This window comes from Chelonia mydas, chromosome 12 (genome assembly GCF_015237465.2).
Source record: "Chelonia mydas isolate rCheMyd1 chromosome 12, rCheMyd1.pri.v2, whole genome shotgun sequence".
Lineage (NCBI taxonomy): Eukaryota > Metazoa > Chordata > Testudines > Cheloniidae > Chelonia > Chelonia mydas.
This window is the reverse complement of record NC_051252.2, coordinates 4,061,832-4,081,291: the sequence shown is the minus strand read 5'-3', so window position 1 is coordinate 4,081,291 and position 19,460 is coordinate 4,061,832. Positions and strand designations below refer to the sequence as shown.

Here is a 19,460-nt window from a genome sequence, read left to right as displayed (position 1 = left end):
GAACAGGCCTGTATTCCGAAAGATGCGTGCGTCATGCACCTTTCCGGGCCAGCCTGCATTAACGTCCGTGAAATGCCCAGGGTGATCCACAAGCACTTGGAGAACCATAGAGAAATACCCCTTCTGATGTATGTACTTGGAGGCTAGGGGGGCTGGTGCCAGAATTGGAATATGCGTGCCATCTATCCCCCCTCCGCAGTTAGGAAAACCCATTTGTGCAAAGCCAGCCACAATGTCATGCACATTACCCAGAGTCACGGTTCTTCTGAGCAGGATTAATGGCCCTGCAAACTTGCATCAACACAATTCCAATGGTCGACTTTCCCACTCCAAACTGGTTAGTGACTGATCGGTAGCTGTCTGGAATTGCTGGCTTCCAGATTGCAATAGTTACCTGCTTCTCCACCGTCTGGGCAGCTCTCAATCTCGTGTCCTTGAGCCGCAGGGTCGGTGCGAGCTCCTCACACAGTTCCATGAAAGTGGCTTTTCTCATCCGAAAATTCTGCAGCCACTGTTCGTCATCCCAGACTTGCATGACAATGTGATCCCACCACTCAGTGCTTGTTTCCTGAGCCCAAAAGTGGCGTTCCACAGTGGTGAGCATGTCCGTGAATGCCACAAGCAATCTCGTGTCATATGCGTTATGCGAGTCAGCATCATCGTTGGAGCCCTCACTGTCAGTTTGTAGCTTAAGGAGTAACTCGACTGCAATTCGTGACGTGCTGGTGAGACCCATCAGCAAACTCCTCAGCAGTTCGGGCTGCATTCCCGCAGACCAAAAGGGAAGACAGAGCGCACAGTACAAAAAACGTTGAAAGACAGCGCCAAATGTGGATGGAAGCACAGGGATTGCTGGGATGCGCAGCGATGCATAACAGGGCATTGGGACAGGACCCAGAATGCCCCGCATCCCACTACCTCCTTCCCACAAGCCACAGTGCCAGAATGGGAAGAGGTGATCTGTGGAATAGCTGCCCATAATGCACTGCTCCCAATGCTGCTTCAAGAGCCGCAAATGTGGCCACACTAGTGCATTTGCAGCTGTCAGTGTGGACAGACTGCAGCGCTTTCCTTACTGTGCTCTCCGAGGGCTGGTTTAACTCACAGCGCCCTACATCTGCAAGTGTAGCCATGCCCTGAGCAAGATTTGAATCAAGCACTCTCTCACCCTAACAGATGGTGCAAGCAGGTTACAATTCCTCAATACGCAGCCTAGACCTCCTTCCAGCCTGGGACCAAATTTAGGGCTAGTCTACACTGGCAGTGCTAAAGTGCTTCTAACGTGAGAGCTCTCCCAGTGCTCTAAAAAACCCACCTCCACAAGGGGTGCAGCTCCCAGCGCTGGGGCACTGTCTACACTGGTGCTTTACTGCACTGACACTTGCTGCGAGCAGGGAGGTGTTTTTTCACTCCCCTAAGTGAGAAAGTTGCAGCGCTGTTACTTGCCAGTGTAGACAAGCCCTTACCCAGTTCAAAGTCTTTGTCTTCCAGATGTACCTCCAGCTGTTGAGAGGGGGGGAGGGCCAGGTGATGACCACTCTCCCCCTTTTATACTTTCTTCCAGCTGCTAGAAAGATCCTTGTTGTAACTGGATTAGTCCGCCCCCATGGGGAGGCTCTAGGATACCGGATTGGGTGTTGAGTCATGCCTGTCTGGCCAGTGATGGCTACTCCTTGGTTGCAACTGAAAGACCCATTTCAGTAACACACATAGCAATGCTGAATAACTTCACATACACTGATCACACACCCAATCCAACAGGCTATTCACGTTCAGTGGATCAAGACTTTAAAAATTATACCTCACAAGATATGCTTTGTACAAAACATATAATTATAGGACAGTGGTGAATATGGGGGTTCCAGGGCGCTGCTTTGAGGTACAGTGCCACAATGGGTCGGTGGTGAGGCGGGCTCTGAGGGAGGGCACAGCGGTGGGGTGTTGGGGGAGGGCGAGGCAGGTTGTACCTGGGGTGCTGAGGCTGAGTGGGGGGGAGGGGCTCAGAGGTGGGGTGTATGTGGGGTGGGATGCTGAGGCTGGCGGTGTGGGGATGCGCTGAGGTGGGATGTGTCGGTGGAGACACTGAGGCTGGGTGTGGGGGAAGGGTGAGACGGGGGTGGGGGGTTCTGAGACGGGGTGTATGGGGGCTGAGGTGGGAAGTGTGTCTGAGGGAGTGCTGGGCGCGGAAGGGCAGGTTGGGGGGTGCAGCCCCAGGGGTCGGTGCCGGGTGGGGGCGAGGGTGGTGGCGTTATCCCTGGGGTCAGCACCATGCACTGGTGGGTAGCGCCCAGCAAAGGCTTGGGGGGCTGCGGGTCCTGGCTGCGGGCTGTGCTGCGGGGTCACTGTGCCCTGTGCAGGGCCGGGAGAGAGGCTGCGCGGGTGCCAGTCTGTGGATCTGGCCCTGGTCCCCCACTCTTTTATTGTGGGTCCTACTGTAACCCGCCCGCGGGCTCCCCCTGCCGCTGCTGCTGCTGGCGGCCCAGCGCAGGGCCTGTGAAATTGGACGCGGCTCCTTTAAGGCTTAAGAGCCCCACCCTTCCGCGCATGCGCGCGAACTGCCGGGGTGGGCAGAGTGTCTCCCGCAGAGCCTGAGCGGCGCGCGCTGCCGCGTGCGCTGCCACAGAGGGGCCGCGCCCAGCACTCAGCCCGGCGCCGCGGGAGCGCGCACCCTCCTCCCTCTCTGCCCCGCGGGAGCGCGCCCCCGCCCCGCCTGGCCCGCGAGGATGCGCCCGGGAGCGAGACGGGGCCGCTGGACTTCGCTGCCCCAGCCCGCGGCCCCGTGCCGCCTCCGGCCCGCAGGTGAGGGACCGCCCGGCGGGGCTCTGGGAGGAGCCAGGGGGGTGTTGGGGGGGTGCGGAGCGAGGGGGTGGGGGGCGTGGAGCTGGGGGCGGTGCGGAGCGAGGGGGCGCGGAGCTGGGGGGGTGCTGAGCGAAGGGGGGGCGGGGAGCTGGGGGGGGTGCTGAGCAAGGGGAGGGGGTGGGGGGCGGTGCTGGGCGAGGGGGTGGGGGGCGCGGAGCTGGGGGGGTGCTGAGCGAGGGGAGGGGGTGGGGGGCGCGGAGCTGGGGGCGGTGCTGAGCGAGGTGGCGAGGGGGTGGGGGGCGCGGAGCTGGGGGAGTGCTGGGCGAGGGGAGGGGGAGGGGGGGGGGGGCGCGGAGCTGGGGCGGTGCTGGGCGAGGGGAGGGGGTGGGGGGCGCGGAGCTGGGGCGGTGCTGAGCGAGGGGAGGGGGTGGGGGGCGCGGAGCTGGGGGCGGTGCTGAGCGAGGTGGCGAGGGGGTGGGGGGCGCGGAGCTGGGGCGGTGCTGGGCGAGGGGAGGGGGTGGGGGGCGCGGAGCTGGGGCGGTGCTGAGCGAGGGGAGGGGGTGGGGGGCGCGGAGCTGGGGCGGTGCTGAGCGAGGGGAGGGGGTGGGGGGCGCGGAGCTGGGGGGGTGCTGAGCGAGGTGGCGAGGGGGTGGGGGGCGCGGAGCTGGGGGGGTGCTGGGCGAGGGGGTGGGGGGCGCGGAGCTGGGGGGGTGCTGAGCGAGGGGAGGGAGTGGGGGGCGCGGAGCTGGGGGCGGTGCTGAGCGAGGTGGCGAGGGGGTGGGGGGCGCGGAGCTGGGGGCGGTGCTGGGCGAGGGGGTGGGGGGCGCAGAGCTGGGGGCGGTGCTGAGCGAGGGGGTGGGGGGCGCGGGGTGTGGAGCTGGAGGGGTGCTGGGCGAGGGGAGGGGGTGGGGGGCGCGGAGCTGGGGGCGGTGCTGGGCGAGGGGAGGGGGTGGGGGCGCGGAGCTGGGGGCGGTGCTGAGCGACGGGAGGGGGTGGGGGGCGCGGAGCTGGGGGGGTGCTGAGCGAGGGGAGGGGGTGGGGGGCGCGGAGCTGGGGGCGGTGCTGAGCGAGGGTGCTATGCTCTAATAAATTTGTTAGTCTCTAAGGTGCCGCAAGTCCTCCTTTTCTTTTTACGGATACAGACTAACACGGCTGCTACCCTGAAACTAGCAAATCACATAGTGATGGCTGGGAAAAGTCCGCATTTGTCAGCAGTTTCTCCCAGTTACAGGTTGTGTGCTCTAGTTTGTCCCTCTAGTAGAATCGGTCTCTGCCATCACTGTGGGGTGGGGGTTGACAAATGTGGACTTTTCGTGGTGAGTACTCTAGTCTTGAAGCCTCTACACTTGCATATCCTTTGTGTTGCCTCTCTTCTTTTCCCATCCGCCCATGAGCTCTGTATTGAAATGTGTAAGAATTTGCTGTGTTAGGAGAACAGCCCATAAGTAAGGAGCTTAGAAGCAGATGTGGAACAAGGTCAGTAGTGCTACAGATCTGCTCTTGGAATAATTGATAGCCATTGATGCACCATCATTCAAAATGTTACTTTCAGTTAAAGCACGGGACTGACTGGGTGTCTGGAGATCTAGGGTTCTGTTAAAAACAACAAGGAGTCCTGTGGCATTACGCTAGCTGCTCCACTAAGGGGGGCTGGGAAGGAATTTTTCCCTTACCACTATATTGGCCAGATGCAGTGGGGGGTTTTTCGCCTTCCTCACAGCAGGTTCAGGTGGGCTCTGTTCATGCATAGCATGACGGGCGGTAGGCCATGTCGCAACTCTTTATTTAAGTGTATAGCGGATGTTCAGTGCAGGTACTCCATAAATGAAGGCACAAAAGAACGGAAAAATGGCTTGGAAAAGGAATTAAGGAGAGGTGCTTGGTAATGCCACAGACTTCCTGTGTGACTTTAGGCAAGTCTCAATTTCCCCATTGGTAAAATGGGGTTAATACCAACTCAGGGGCACTTTGAAAAGTAGATTATTTGTAAAGTATTTTGAGATGGAATATCTTTTCTACACAAGAGAAAATTTACTCTTGCAAGAGCTATGTGGTACCCCCTAGCAAATTTGTAACATTCCTTGCATCCGCGTGTAAAATTGTTCAAACTGTTTACACGCATACACAATATCATTTGGGTCAGTACTGTTATGAGCTGGGTGAAATCTTGACCCCACTGAGCTTGATAGGTGTGAGTTCTGTTAACATAACTAAGCATAAGCTACACCTAAAGCAAAAGGTGTGTCTGAAACCACCCAGGACTTTTGGCTGACTGTTGTGTTGGGTAGGGGTGGTGTTTGTGTGGGACGAGAGATCATGCACACAAAATGAGAACCTACAAGAACAAAAAGAGAGGGAGAGGCCAGGCAAGAAAGCCAATCAGGAGCCTGTAAGCAACGTTTGACCCTGGAAAAAGCTAGAAAGAGAGCTTTTGGGTCTGGTATTGGCTAAATAAAGAGGCTTGCTGGCTATGTAAGCTCAGTAAAAGGTTCTTTTGTTCTTGGTTCCTTCTGTATTCAGAGACACAGGACTTTGTACATTCTTTGTAAATAAACAAGATTGCATCAAAGATAATATCAGACTTCATCAATTTCTACTTCCAACTGGAAAATATCCAAGGCCCCAAACTTTGACTAGCCACTTGTTGCCCCTTTTCAACCCAGTATTTAGTGTCTCTGAAAGCAAACCTGATTTAGTCTGAATCAATTCAGCCTGCATGCATCTACTGCCAGTGGGAATGGTACAGAAATTGTTCAAATACTCCTCCCGCTATTGTCCCATAGTGGACCAGAGTCTTTCAGAATCTGAGTCTACTGCTTCTGTGTGTGCAGTGAACTATGGGATAGGTACCCAGAGGGAACTGTAACTGAAGTAGTTCAGAGCAGTACTAGTAGGGACGTAGGACAAAGCTTCATGGTTCAGAATACAACTCAGTATGGCTAGTGTGGTTGCAGTGAATAGCTTGTGCTTAAAACAGTTCTGTCAAAAGCACTTCAGTTATTCAGATCTGTGCAGTAGATATAGTCTAAGACCATGTCTATACGGCAAACTTTGGTTGACGCAAGTTATGTTGGCATAAAGCCAGCCCACTGTTAGTATATTGCTTGTGAGTGTGCATACTCGGCTGCTTGCATTGGCGTTGTGCATACTCACCTGGAGTGCTTGTGTCGATGCACAGTGTAGTGCACCATGGGAGGTATCCTAGCGTGCAACACACCACTGTCCAGCACACTCTGTTGGGAAGTTTTGGAAATGGATAGTGGGGCAGAAATGAGTTGCGCGGGGATGACTGTGAGCAAGGGGTCAGCTTCCCAGCATGCAATTGTCCCCATCCCATAATGCCATCTAAAGCCTATAATTTTTATGACTTTTTTAAAAAATCCCAGCAACCCATGTGGGCTGTCTTCTCTTTTTGCTGATGATGGCAAATCAACTTGAAGCACTCCTTCCATTTTTAGTCATTTCTAACATTAAAAAAATTGATCAGGTATGATGATCTGAGCATTAATTGATAAGTTGTGGCCCTTGACTGACTGACTACTGTATTAACTTTGAGAGGACTAGCTGTTAAAGACGTGTTAACATATAATTTTAAAAAGTTGATTTTTAAACATTTTCTTGAATATATATTTACATAATTGTTCTAGACTTGTCATGTTTTATACCTTGTGTTCGTGGGAGAAAGGGCTTTCGAATGATACCTAACTTGACCCATTTCCAGAGACCTTATATTATAAAAATATCCACCAACTGAAGGATCTGGAGCTGAGGGGGCAGCAAGTCCCTCCACTTGCCATGTTACAGAGGATGATACCATTGAAATTATGATTTTTACAAATCAAATGACACTTCCCTTTCCTTTCTATCATTAACTTGCCCACGGAATTACACATGCTCCCAGACTGATAGATACGGTGAATTTATTCAGGGACATCTTTTGATCTGCAGAAGTTCAAAGATGTGACACAGTCTTTATCATCAGGCACAAATGGGTTTTCCTGGATAATAATGGCAGAATAAACCAAAGTGTATTTTGTTTTCACGATAGTTAAAATTCGTGTTGTCATAGACCATTCTTTTATACAAAAGGAATCTATTTACAAGCAACCACAATGCATCTGGTTAATACACGTTTAATGTTGCTTGTAAAGTGAGGAGGCAGGGCCGGAGAAATGTGGATCATGATGAACCTCACCACCTTCTGCTTCAAGTGTGCAACGCACATTTCTTTGATCCTGCCTTCCCTGACATAAATATATAGCAACATGTATATTAAAACCAACAACTTGAAAATATACTAAACCAAGATAATTTACTGTACATGCTTCTCCCCTGGGAGAGGATGAGACAACAAACACGACAGCTGTGTAGCGATCTTCCTTACTGCACGAAGAAGGTGCTCTGATACTAGAGCGATGACTGTAGTATAAGAACTTATTGAATACAATATTAGAGTTTGCTTTAGTTCATATTTGACTTTGTCCATTAATCTTTCCCTGCCTAGTCCTCCTAGACTGTCTCATCAGGTTTATGACGTCTGAGGCAAGCCATAAAATACAGAAATACACAAAATCCAAGAAGATTCCCACCAAGATTTTCATTCAAAAAGTTTAATGCCAGAAGGGACCATTAGGTCATTTAGGCTGACCTTCTGTATATTGCTTTTACTTGTTTAACCCTGTATTAAGGCCAGTAACTTTTGTGTTTGGCTAAAGCCTATCCTCCAGAAAGATATCCAAGCAGTCTTGGTTTGAAGACATCAAGATGTGGAAAATCCACCCCTTCCTTTGGTATTTTGTTCTTACCGTTAAAAATGTATGCCTTATTTCTAATTTGAATTTGTCTGGCTTCAGTTTCCAGCCACTGGTTCTTTTTATGTATTACTCTGGTAGATTAAAGACTTTTTTTGTGTCTGGTATTTTCTCCCTATGAAAATACTTACAGACTGTAATCAAGTCACCTCTCAGTCGTCTTTTTCACAAACTAAAAACAGATTAAGCTCTTTAAATCTCTCACCGTAAAAAAGCCATTTTCTCCAATCCCCAAATCATTTTTGTCTTTTCTGCACCCTCTCCAGTTTTTCAACATTCTTTTAAAAATGTGGATTCCAGAGCTAGACACGGTATTCCAGTACCTGACTCATCCATACGTATGCAGAGGTAAAATCCGCTTCATGCTCCTATTCACTACTCCTGTTTTTATACATCCGGGGATCACATTAGCCCTTTTTGCCACAGTGCAGCATTGGGAGCTCATGTTCAGTTGTTTGCCCACTGTGACCTCTAGGACTTTTTCAGAGCCACTGCTTTCCAGGATACAACCCCCCTTCTGTTGGTACGGCTTGTATTCAGTGTTCCTAGATGTATAACTTTGTATTTGGCTGTATTAAAACACATCCTGTGTCCTATAGTTTAAACTTTATCTTGTTAACTATATGTTCGTGTGATTTTTTTCTTTTTTTTGAATTCCATGCTGATGAAAGGTGCCAGTCTAACAGCCTTGGAGACTGAAGACTCTTATCTGTAGGACAGGTACTGCAAGAGCAATAGAAATACAAACTTCACCTGTGTGCAGCCAATATACCTTTTCCCTGATCTGAAAAGACTGACTCGTATTTGAGAGAGTCTCGTTTCAGGATATAGGTGTACACAAATTTATTATCCATTTTGACACTTTTTTTTTAACTGATAAAGTGGATTATTTTTCCTTATGAGCAGCCTCTCCTGATTACTTGATGGATTTGAACCCCTTATCCAACTTTCAGAGAATGAACTGCCACTTTCAATTTTGATCACATTTTTTCTCTTGGGAGAGTCAAATAATGTGTTTTTTCAAACTTCTCTCGGTCTGCCTGCATTCCTCTCATATTCTGCTTGTAATACCTCTCCTATACTGCCTGTAATTCACAGAAATGGGTATACTGGAGTGTCTAAGCAAAACATAAGGTTGTACGGGTACCTGTGTTAGGACTTTTATAACTGGGGTTGTATTTGCCTATTGAATATCAGCAAACATTCTTTTAAAGTCAGATTATAGAGCAAATATGTAATGGCTCCCTTGGAACCAATATAGTCAGCCGTGTAGTGAATTCAGTATGCTTGAGGCAACACAGTATATACTGTTCAGACAGCAATACAGAGTTGTTATAACCATCAATCTTTAATATAAATGCTACACAAATGCACAGTAGTTGACTATTCATATGGTATAGTTTATGATACATTAAACTTCAAAAAAACAAAACAAAACTCACCTATGTTCAGGTTGGAGGTGACTGAAAATTGTTCCTGTCCAGCTGTTTGGCCTGTGTGAAATAAATATAAATAAACATTGGATAAAAATAAGCACATAAATCACATTGACAATTGGCACGAATTGGCCCCTTTGTTTGAACTTAGTAGAGAAGTGAAGTATTGAATCAGCACCAGACATTAAACTTTCCTTTCACCATCAGACTGAGATTGAGAGGTTATTAGTTGCAGGGAGGGGTGTGTGTGTGTGTGAGTGAGGGGGAAAGAGAAAGGTATGCCCTTTTGTTTTTAATCCATGAGGTGTAGGTTTTGTGCATAGACACAAGATTTTGATCTCCACCGTATCGATCTGGCACATTCCCCCTGCACTAAATTAATTAAAAAACAAAACAAAACACTACCTCAGATGCCTTGCCTCTTGTTGAGGTCCTGCAAATGTAATTTTTTTTAAAAAGGCTTTGAGTTGTACCCGTGCAAAAAGTCTGAAATTAGCAATATCATAGAGAAAACCTAAAGGTGACTTTTTGTTCAGGGCAGTGAAGTGCCATCAGAAATTCACTAAATAAGGTAGCATACTGGACGCCTCAAATTGTATTAGGAAAAATGGGTGTTCAGGGTGCCTAAGATTTTTTTTTGTTTGTGTGTTTTCCTCTTGTACTGAAGTCTCCCAGAGTGATGCTCTGAAGCCCCAACACACACCATGGGGAGGTGTGGTCTGAGCACAGCACAGGGGTCTGTGTACTGACTTACCATTTGAACTTTGGCAAGTCATTTCACTTCTCCCTATCTTAATTTTTCCAACTTGTAAAATGGAGTAATACTTGCCTCACAGGGGGATTGTGAGGGTTTGTTAATGTTTGAAAAGTGCTACGTATTATGCTATAACAGGGGTGGGCAAACTACGGCCTGCAGGCTGGATCCAGCTGGTCAGGGCTTTGGATCTGGCCCGTGGGATTGTCCCCCATGGTGCCGCAGGCCCCGCGCCGCTCTCGGAAGCGGCCAGCACCACGTCCTTGGGGCCCTGAAGGAGGCTGCCACCCCAGAGCCACTTTAGGTAAGCAGCGCCGGGTCGGAGCCTGAACCCCTCCTGCACCCCGCCCCCCAACTCCCTGCCTGCACCCCGCACCCCCGTGCACCCCAACCCCCTGCCCTGCGCCCCCTGCCACACACCGCACCACTCCTGCATCCTAACCCCCTGCCCTGATCTCCCTCCTGCAGTCCGCACCCCTCCTTCACTCCATCCCCCTTCCCTGAGCCCCCTCATATACCCCGCACCTCTCTTCTGCCCCAATCCTTTGCCCTGAGCCTGTTCCTGCACACCGCACCCCCTCCCACACCTCGCACTCCCTCCCGCACCCCAACTCCCTGCCCCGGCCCTGCACACAATTTCCCCACCCAGCTGTGGCCCTCGGCCCAAAAAGTTTGCCCTACCCTGTGCTATAATGTCACAGCTATTACAGAACTGGTGTGGGGAGGGGGAAAGCAAGCGTTTACAGGTACACCTTCAGTTTAGAAGTAGCACTTTAATATGAAAAATGTTTACTTGTTACAATAATCTTTGATATGACCAGTAACTCTAGAATTTGAGGGGGAAATCTCTCTCATCAGCTTTTGTATGTGTGACAGCACCTTGTGTATAGTTAGTTTTTCCCTATAGCTTTCTTGGATCTTTCACATAGCAACAGGAGAAAGAAAAGGAGGACTTGTGGCACCTTAGAGACTAACAAATTTATTAGAGCATAAGCGTTCATGGGCTACAGCCCACTTCATCGGATGCATAGAATGGAACATATAGTAAGAAGATATATATATACACATACAGATACGTTGGAAGTTGCCATACAAACTGTGAGAGGCTAATTAGTTAAGGTGAGCTATTATCAGCAGGAGAAAAAAACTTTTGTAGTGATAATCAAGATGGCCCATATAGACAGTTGACAAGAAGGTGTGAGGATACTTCACTTAGGGAAATAGATTCAATATGTGTAATGACCCAGCCACTCCCAGTCTCTGTTCAAAAGTTAATGGTATCTAGTTTGCATATTAATTCAAGCTCAGCAGTTTCTCGTTGGAGTCGGTTTTTGAAGCTTTTCTATTGCAAAATTGCCACCCTTAAATCTTCTACTGAGTGGCCACAGAGGTTGAAGTGTTCTCCTACCAGTTTTTGAATGTTATGATTCCTGATGTCAGATGTGTCCATTTATTCTTTTGCGTAGAGACTGTCTGGTTTGGCCAATGTACATGGCAGAGGGGCATTGGTGGCACAGGATGGCATATATCACATGGGAAGATGTGCAGGTGAACGAGCCCCTGATGGCGTGGCTAATGTGATTAGGTCCTATGATGGTGTCACTTGAATAAATATGTGGACAGAGTTGGGCTTTGTTGCAAGGATAGGTTCCTGGGTTAGTGTTTTTGTTGTGTGGTTGCTGGAGAGTATTTGCTTCAGGTTGGGGGGCTGTCTGTAAGCGAGGACTGGTCTGTCTCCCAAGATCTGTGAGAGTGAGGGATCATTTTTCAGCATAGGTTGTAAATCTGTGCTGATGCGCTGGAGAGGTTTTAGTTGGGGGCTGAAGGTGATGGCTAGTGGCGTTCTGTTGTTTTCTTTGTTGGGCCTGTCCTGTAGTAGGTGACTTTTGGGTACTCTTTGGGCTCTGTCAATCTGTTTTTTCACTTCAGCAGCTGGGTATTGTAGTTTTAAGAATGCTTGATAGAGATCTTGTAGGTGTTTGTCTCTGTCTGAGGGATTGGAGCAAATGTGGTTGTATCTTAGAGCTTGGCTATAGACAATGGATCATGTGGTGTGTCCTGGATGGAAGCTGGAGGCAAGTAGGTAAGTATAGCGGTCAGTAGGTTTCCGGTATAGGGTGGTGGTTATGTGACCATTGCTTATTAGCACAGTAGTGTCCAGGAAATGGACCGCTTGTGTGGATTGATCTAGGCTGAGGTTGATGGTGGGATGGAAATTGTTGAAATCATGGTGGAATTCCTCCAGGGCTTTTTTTCCATGGGTCCAGATGATGAAGATGTCATCGATATAGCGCAGGTAGAGTAGGGGCGTTAGGGGACGAGAGCTAAAGAAGCGTTTTTCTAAGTCAGCCATAAAAATGTTGGCATACTGTGAGGCCATGCGGGTACCCATAGCAGTACCGCTGACTTGAAGGTATATATTGTCCCCAAATGTGAAATAGTTGTGAGTGAGGACAAAGTCACAAAGCTCAGCCACCAGGTTTGCCATGACATTATCTGGGATACTGTTCCTGACGGCTTGTAGTCCATCTTTGTGTGGAATGTTGGTGTAGAGGGCTTCTACATCCATAGTGGCCAGGATGGTGTTTTCAGGAAGATCACCGGTGGATTGTAGTTTCCTCAGGAAGTCAGTGGTGTCTCAAAGATAGCTGGGAGTGCTGGTAGCTTAGGGCCTGAGGAGGGAGTCTACATAGCCAGACAACCCTGCTGTCAGGGTACCAATGCCTGAGATGATGGGGCATCCAGGATTTCTAGGTTTATGGATCTTGGGAAGCAGATAGAATACCCCTGGTCGGGGTTTTAGGCATGTGTCTGCACAGATCTGTTCCTGTGCTTTTTCAGGGAGTTTCTTGAGCAGATGGTGTAGTTTCTTTTGGTAATCCTCGGTGGGATCAGAGGATAATGGCCTGTAGAATGTGGAGCTAGAGAGCTGCCTAGCAGCCTCTTGTTCATATTCCAACTTATTCATGATGACGACAGAACCTCCTTTGTCAGCCTTTTTGATTATGATGTCAGAGTTGTTCCTCAGGCTGTTGATGGTGTTGTGTTCAGCACGGCTGAGGTTGTGGGGTAAATGATGCTGCTTTTCCACAATTTCAGCCCATGCATGTTGACGGAAGTAATCTATGTAGAAGTCCAGTCTGTTGTTTCGACCTTCAGGAGGAGTCCACGCAGAATCCTTCTTTTTGTAGTGTTGGTAGGAAGGACTCTGTGGGTTAGTATGTTGTTCAGAGGTGTGTTGGAAATATTCTTTGAGTCGGAGATGTCGAAAGTAGGATTCTAGGTCACCACAGAACTGTATCACGTTCGTGGCCCTGGAAGGACAAAAGGAGAGGCCCCAAGATAGGACAGACTCTTCTGCCGGGCTAAGAGTGTAATGAGAAAGATTGTCTCATTTTAAAAATTTCTCTAACTGTAACCCACAAAACTCGCAGGGGCATTCAAGGGCAGGGATAGGAGCTGCAAATACTTTCAACTCATTTTTAAAATTTAACTATTTAAAGCTAACTATATCAAATTCCTTTCTGAAACTGTATAATGTTTGAGTTATAAACTTGTTTATTTCATATTGAATCATATGCTTAATCTCCCTGAATGTAACTGCCTATCTGTGACTTGGAACGTTCTGCTCAGCCTTAGATCCAGAATATCACCAGCTTTGTGTAATATTATCTGAGCGGGTTTCAGAGATTAATTGTTCTTAAGAACAAGCCGTGGCCATTGTGATCAATCTTGTATAATCTGTGTAGCACAGACCATAGAACTTCATGTGGTGATCCCCGTATGGGGTGTGGTAACTTGTGGTAGAGTTAGATCGTATCTTTTAGAAAGACATCCAGTCTTGATGTAAAGATTTAAAGTGATGGAGAATCTACTGCATTCCATATTAGGCTGACCCAACAAATTGAAAAGGAGTACTTGTGGCATCTTAGAGACTAACAAATTTATTTGAGCATAAGCTTTCGTGAGGAGTTACTCAACCAATTGCTAACTGAGACTAGGGTTTGGTTGAGAATGAGCAGATTGATACTCGGTCTAGACAAAATGAAGGCGACGGCTGTGGAATGGAAGAAGGAATTGGAAGAATTAGTGGAGGTAGTTTCAGCTCTTTGGTTGGGGGAAGAAATATGTTTGCTATTTTTCACACAAGTTTGCAACCTAGCAATCTTGTTGGTTGCCAGATTTTCTAGGTTGCAGTTGTGCTCCAGGCTTTTTTCTTTCTGCACCTGGCTAGAAGTCTGTGATTATTTTGTTTAGACGTATGGGTCTTCATCACTTGAAGATTGGATTGCTGTAATGCTCTGAATGTAGGGCTGCATTTTAAGATTTGGAATTGTCAACTAATGAGGCAGCCTTCGTACTTAGTGATATTTCCCACAGGGATTGCATCACAGCTGTGTTCTTCCTTTGCACTGGCTTCTAGTTTTGATTTTGGGTGTAATTCAAGGTTTTGGTTTGATTTGTATGTGATACAACTACAGTTGAGAGCAGCTGAGGCGTACAAGCTGACAATCCTCTGTGTTTAACTGAGTATGTTGCTTGGAGAACGTTTCAGGGAGGGGCCCTAAAGCTTGCTTTACTCCCCTGCTCCAGCAAAGCCCAAGTCTGACCTTTGAGGCATGCTTACAAGGTCAGTGTGTTTTCCCAGGCTTTTAAGAAGAGGGAGGGTAAGGAGGATTTAGGGAGCTGCTGATTGTTCTGATGGATTAATTGTTTAAGGCAGAGTAAGCTATTTTAATTTTCTTTTTATTCACTTTTAGCAATTTAAAAGAATACAGTAGTTATAAAGAAACATGTTAACATAGCCAAAAGATATGTAAACTTATGTTTTTTCTATGAGTCAGTGATTTTGTCTGCAGTTCAATGTTGAATGACCACTCATAATTTAGCATAGAGTAACAGCAGAATGAAATCTCATCAAGCATGACGTAACATTTTAAAAAGAAAAGGAGTATTTGTGGCACCTTAGAGACTAACAAATTTATTAGAGCATAAGCTTTCGTGAGCTACAGCTCACTTTATTGGATTCGTGAGCTACAGCTCACTTCATTGGATGCATCCGATGAAGTGAGCTGTAGCTCACGAAAGCTTATGCTCTAATAAATTTGTTAGTCTCTAAGGTGCCACAAGTACTCCTTCTCTTTTTACGGATACAGACTAACACGGCTGCTACTCTGAAACTTAACATTTAAAGGAACTCTGTCCAGTTAAAAAATCATTCTTCCTCCTTAAAAGAAAATTGAGTATAATTACAAATAAAACTTAAATTCTGAAAGTTTAGAAGGGAAAATTTGTTTTTAGTTTGTGCATTTTAAGTTTCGTGGTTTCCTCTGCATTATCAGTTAGGTTACAATCTTGTAAAGACTTAGCGTGTGTTAAACTTGATTGAAGTTAAGCATGTGCATAAATCTTTGCAGGATTCAGGGCCAAGTACTCCTTTTCTTTTCCCTCTGTTGTGTTATTTCACGCAACAGGGAAAAGAGAAAGGTTTAAAAGGAAAATGTGTTTGTAAAACCAGAGAACTGGACAGTTACAAAGCAGATTGTTTTTACAGTGCCCTGTACAATGGGGCTTAGGCCTCTAGGTGCTACTGCAGTACAAATAATAATAAATCAGAAATATTTTAATACCACTCCATTAGTTAAAAAGGTCTGACTGCTTGTTCTCATTGCACTGTACTTTATCTGACTGTTCTTCTAATCACTCTTTCCTCAAAGGAGCTACTTTTAGTTGATAAAGTTCTAGTTTTATTTCCATTTTAGTGTGGGGCCATCCATTCTAGTGTAGAGTGACTCCAAAAGTTGTGGGTAGAACAATCTTGCTACAGAGATGGGAGGAACAGGTTATCTGCTGCAATATGTCCTGCACAGCAGCATTGTTTACTTGAAGTGCATTTACAGCAACAGTCTAAATCAGAGGGTAGCAAGACTTCTGGCTGCATTGTCTTAGGAGCTCATCCCAAATACTTCTCTCTCCTTTACTGCTGGTCTCTACCCCATTATTGGTTTATTCTTTGTAAAATGTGTTGGTGTATGTGCTGCTAGAGTACTTGGATAGGTACATTTTTAAAAAAAAATCCAAATCTACTGCTTTGCTTGGAAAAAAGAAATTGCAAATTGAAATGACCCCTGACATGGCCCTGTGCCTCAAAATGAATCAGAAGAGAATGGATATCCAAGATAACTGCACCTCTGTTTGTTTTAATACACGACTGTAGTACTCAGATTAAATTTGACAACTGAAAAATTCATAACGTTTTAACTGTGCTTTATTTGCATATTGATGCTGACAAGCCTTGGCCAGAAAGACTTAGTTATTTAAAAACAAAATATTTGAGAGTAGAAGGGTGTAGAAGATGTAGTAAAATTTATTTCTTGCTATTGAAATCATCCTACCAAAAGTCCTACCTACCAAAAGTCCTACCCTAGTCCTCTTGTCATAAAGATTTTAAACACGAGCTGAATTGACAGAGAACAATATTTCAGTTTTACCCCTCAGGTTTAATTCAGTATTTCCTCATTTTGGTTCAGCAACAATTAACTGTATTTAATCAGGGAAGTATCCACAATTACACATCAAGAACTAAATTGACACCATTCAAATGCTATGGAATAAGGTATTCTGGCTCAGGGAGAACAACTTGAGAATGCACTACATGACCTTGTCTTTGACTGACACTGGATATTTGTTTGGGATATTTTGTGCATGTGTGTGATATTAGGGTAGAATGTAGAGTAGATCCAAAACCAAGGATATTGTGTCGTCATATCTCTATAATTAGTCATGCAGCCAAACCTGAAGGTATAGTTTGGAACTGAAACAAATGAAATTGGCATAGCAGCATTGTATGTCTGTCTGTTCCCCAAGAACAGTTCGCACAAGCATATGCTGCTCAGGCTGTTTCTCTGCCTTTGTTCAAGCTGAAAGTATATAAATGCAATAGTTCAATGAAATATATTGTTCTCTGTACATTTTGCCACCAGTACAGTTTTCACCTGGACAGTCCAGGGTTTTGGCTTGTGTGTCCAGGTGCCATTTTTTTCTTTTAAATGTGGGGCGCAATTGGCGGAGAAAGGGGTGGGACTTTGGGGGAAGAGGAGGAGAAAGGGGTGAGGCCTCGGGGTCTGGTTACCAGCCATTAGAAAGGTGGCAACCCTAGATTAGACAAACACAAATTTACACACATTTATGTGTTGGAATACTAGAGATAAAGCCACAAGAGTTCTGTAAATTGATCAGCAAAAGCACATTAAAATGTAAATCACAGTGATGGATGATGAAGAAATCAGTTAATTGCAATAGCAGGTGTAATGTGGTATTGGGCAGGAGAAATGAAGGATATAATCTCAGGTTAACAGTGCTGCTCAATATGGTCTCGCATTTCAGTTAACAGGCCGGATTGTGATACCCTTACTCACACACTGAGTAGAACAATACTCTACTCATAGTCAGTGAGGACTATTCAAGGAGTAAGATACTTCTCAGCATGAGTAAAGGTTGCAAAATCTGGTGCTCAGTAAAGTGTCAGCTCTGTATAGACAGTTCTTATTTTAATTTTTAAATATTTTATTTATCAATAAAATGTCAACATATTGATGCATCTAGAGAAAGAGGGGTGTGGTAAGAGCCTTAATTTCCATATGTTTCCACTTTATAGGGAAATAAAAACCTATTAAAGGAACACTGTTAAGGTGCCCAAGCAACAAATAATATCTCTCTGTGTAGCCATACATAGGACAAGAACATCTCAGAAAGTAAACGGGCATTGGTATATTAGAATGCAAGTATATTGGTTGGTAAGGGGCTTGCAAAATACCATTGATCAAATTATTAAGGGTTATGTAACTGAAACATAATAGTGTCTTATTAAATATTTCAGCAACAGAAAAATGAATATATAAAACAAGATGATATGTGGAGAGATTACACATGGCAATCTTTCACAAAACATAGTTACATATAAACTGGAATTGTTTATATGAAGATGAAAAATGTAACAAGTTTTCATTTGATTTCACATTTGTATTTAGTTATAACTCATTTTTCTTTTATGTACCTTAAACAAATGTTAAACCAGAAATATAGTATGAACTGCTTCGCACCCTCTGTTTTTCATCTATTGTACACCTGCAAACTGAGGTTTTTTTTAAATAGTGTGTGAGCAAAAATAATTGTATAGCTAAGGGTCATGCGGTTCTTGTAATAAAATACTTTTTATTTAAAATTCAATGGGAAAGATCTTATATAAACTACTAGTTCAAGAAAATATGTTCTATCTGTTCTAATCAACTAAGTTTAGTAAAACTTCCTACCAGGGGCACTGGAGCAAATTTTAAGGGGAGATCCTGGCTGGAGTAAAAAAGCTTAAGCAGAACAAACACACTGAGGAGACAGTGTTTGGTATGGAAAGAAGCTTTTTATAGACAAATGCTGTGGAACATCCTTCCACACACTGGGCATCAGGAATACAAACTATCCATTAGTTTTCCTGTTAAAGTAGAGTTGTAAAACTTCATTTTATTGTCATGTCTCCCCCTGCTTGCTTCGTTTCACACTGCTTAACTTAAAGTACTTCTTACATGTACCAAGGTACTGTACCCTCCCTGTGAAACATAAACAATGCTATGATAACTAAGAGACACTTTGAGGGGTATTTTAGTTAGTTGCTGATGTGGAAATTGGGCAGAATGGAATTACATCGGCTAGGCATCAGATGCGCAAAGAATTTATATTTGGACTGCCACAAGGCACTAATGGTGGTATGTGGAATGAATCAGGCATAGAATGTAAAACGTGGGAAGGAATAAAAGCAAACTAAGTACACCACCTTCTCCTTACTCTCACTGAAGAGAACACTTCCATCATATTAGTTGTTAAAACTTTGTTTTTAACTAAATCTTACTGTGCAATGATGATACTGAGTTTCCCTACAGTTAAATAGCTTGATAGGTTTCTTTGTTCTTTGCTTCCCTTTAACCCTTCATATGAAAGGTTACTGTCTCAGGCTTAGAATCTACAATCAGGAGAGGTTTTAGTAATAGATGTATGCCAAGATTAGCAGGGCTGTAGTACCATTCTCCTTGGTTCTTCATTTTATGTCTCTTCTTTACGAGGGTGCTTTCTATTACGTATTCCTCTCTCTCTACCTACATTCCTAAACTTACCAAGGGTCTTAGTAGATTCTCCATCACTGGTGATTTTTAAATCAAGATTGGCTGTTTTTCTAAAGATCTGCTCTAGGAATTGTTTTGGGGAAGTTTTATGTCCTGTGTTTTTTACAGGGTGGTCAGACTAGATGATCACAATGGTCCCTTCTGGTCTTGGAATCTATGAAAACCAATATCTTTATTTCTCTGCTGACATCAACAGTCTGGATGTTAATGTATTCCCAAATTGTGGTGTGGCTGTACCATCTACTGTCTCCTCTTGTATCATTTATTTTTAGTACTTAAAGTTAAACTAGTTAAACAGAGACCCACCACACTTGACATTTTACCAAGATAATTACTTGGAATATGTCTTGTTCAGAACAGTATATTTATTTATGTGTGACTATAGAGATCTACATTTATAACACAGAGACCATAGGTCTGGCATGTCTAAACGTCACTGAACCATGCCAGATTATCTGGGGACTGCACCAAATGGGCAAAAAATGAG

General features: G+C 45.4%; 1 protein-coding gene across 3 annotated transcripts in view; it reads left to right on the top strand.

Moving 5' to 3' along the window:
• The first annotated feature begins 2,550 nt into the window (after positions 1-2,550).
• The window catches only part of GFOD2 (glucose-fructose oxidoreductase domain containing 2), a 47,873-nt gene continuing 30,963 nt past the window's right edge, over positions 2,551-19,460 (top strand). Inside the window, exons 1-2 of one of the 3 annotated variants that reach the window (XM_037877699.2) lie at positions 2,572-2,799; positions 3,942-4,030. The gene's annotated coding sequence lies outside the window, so the exon portion shown is untranslated. Of the gene's footprint in view, positions 2,800-3,941; positions 4,031-19,460 lie in introns of all 3 variants that reach the window. The other 2 variants (XM_037877698.2, XR_005222221.2) reach the window with 2 other exon arrangements.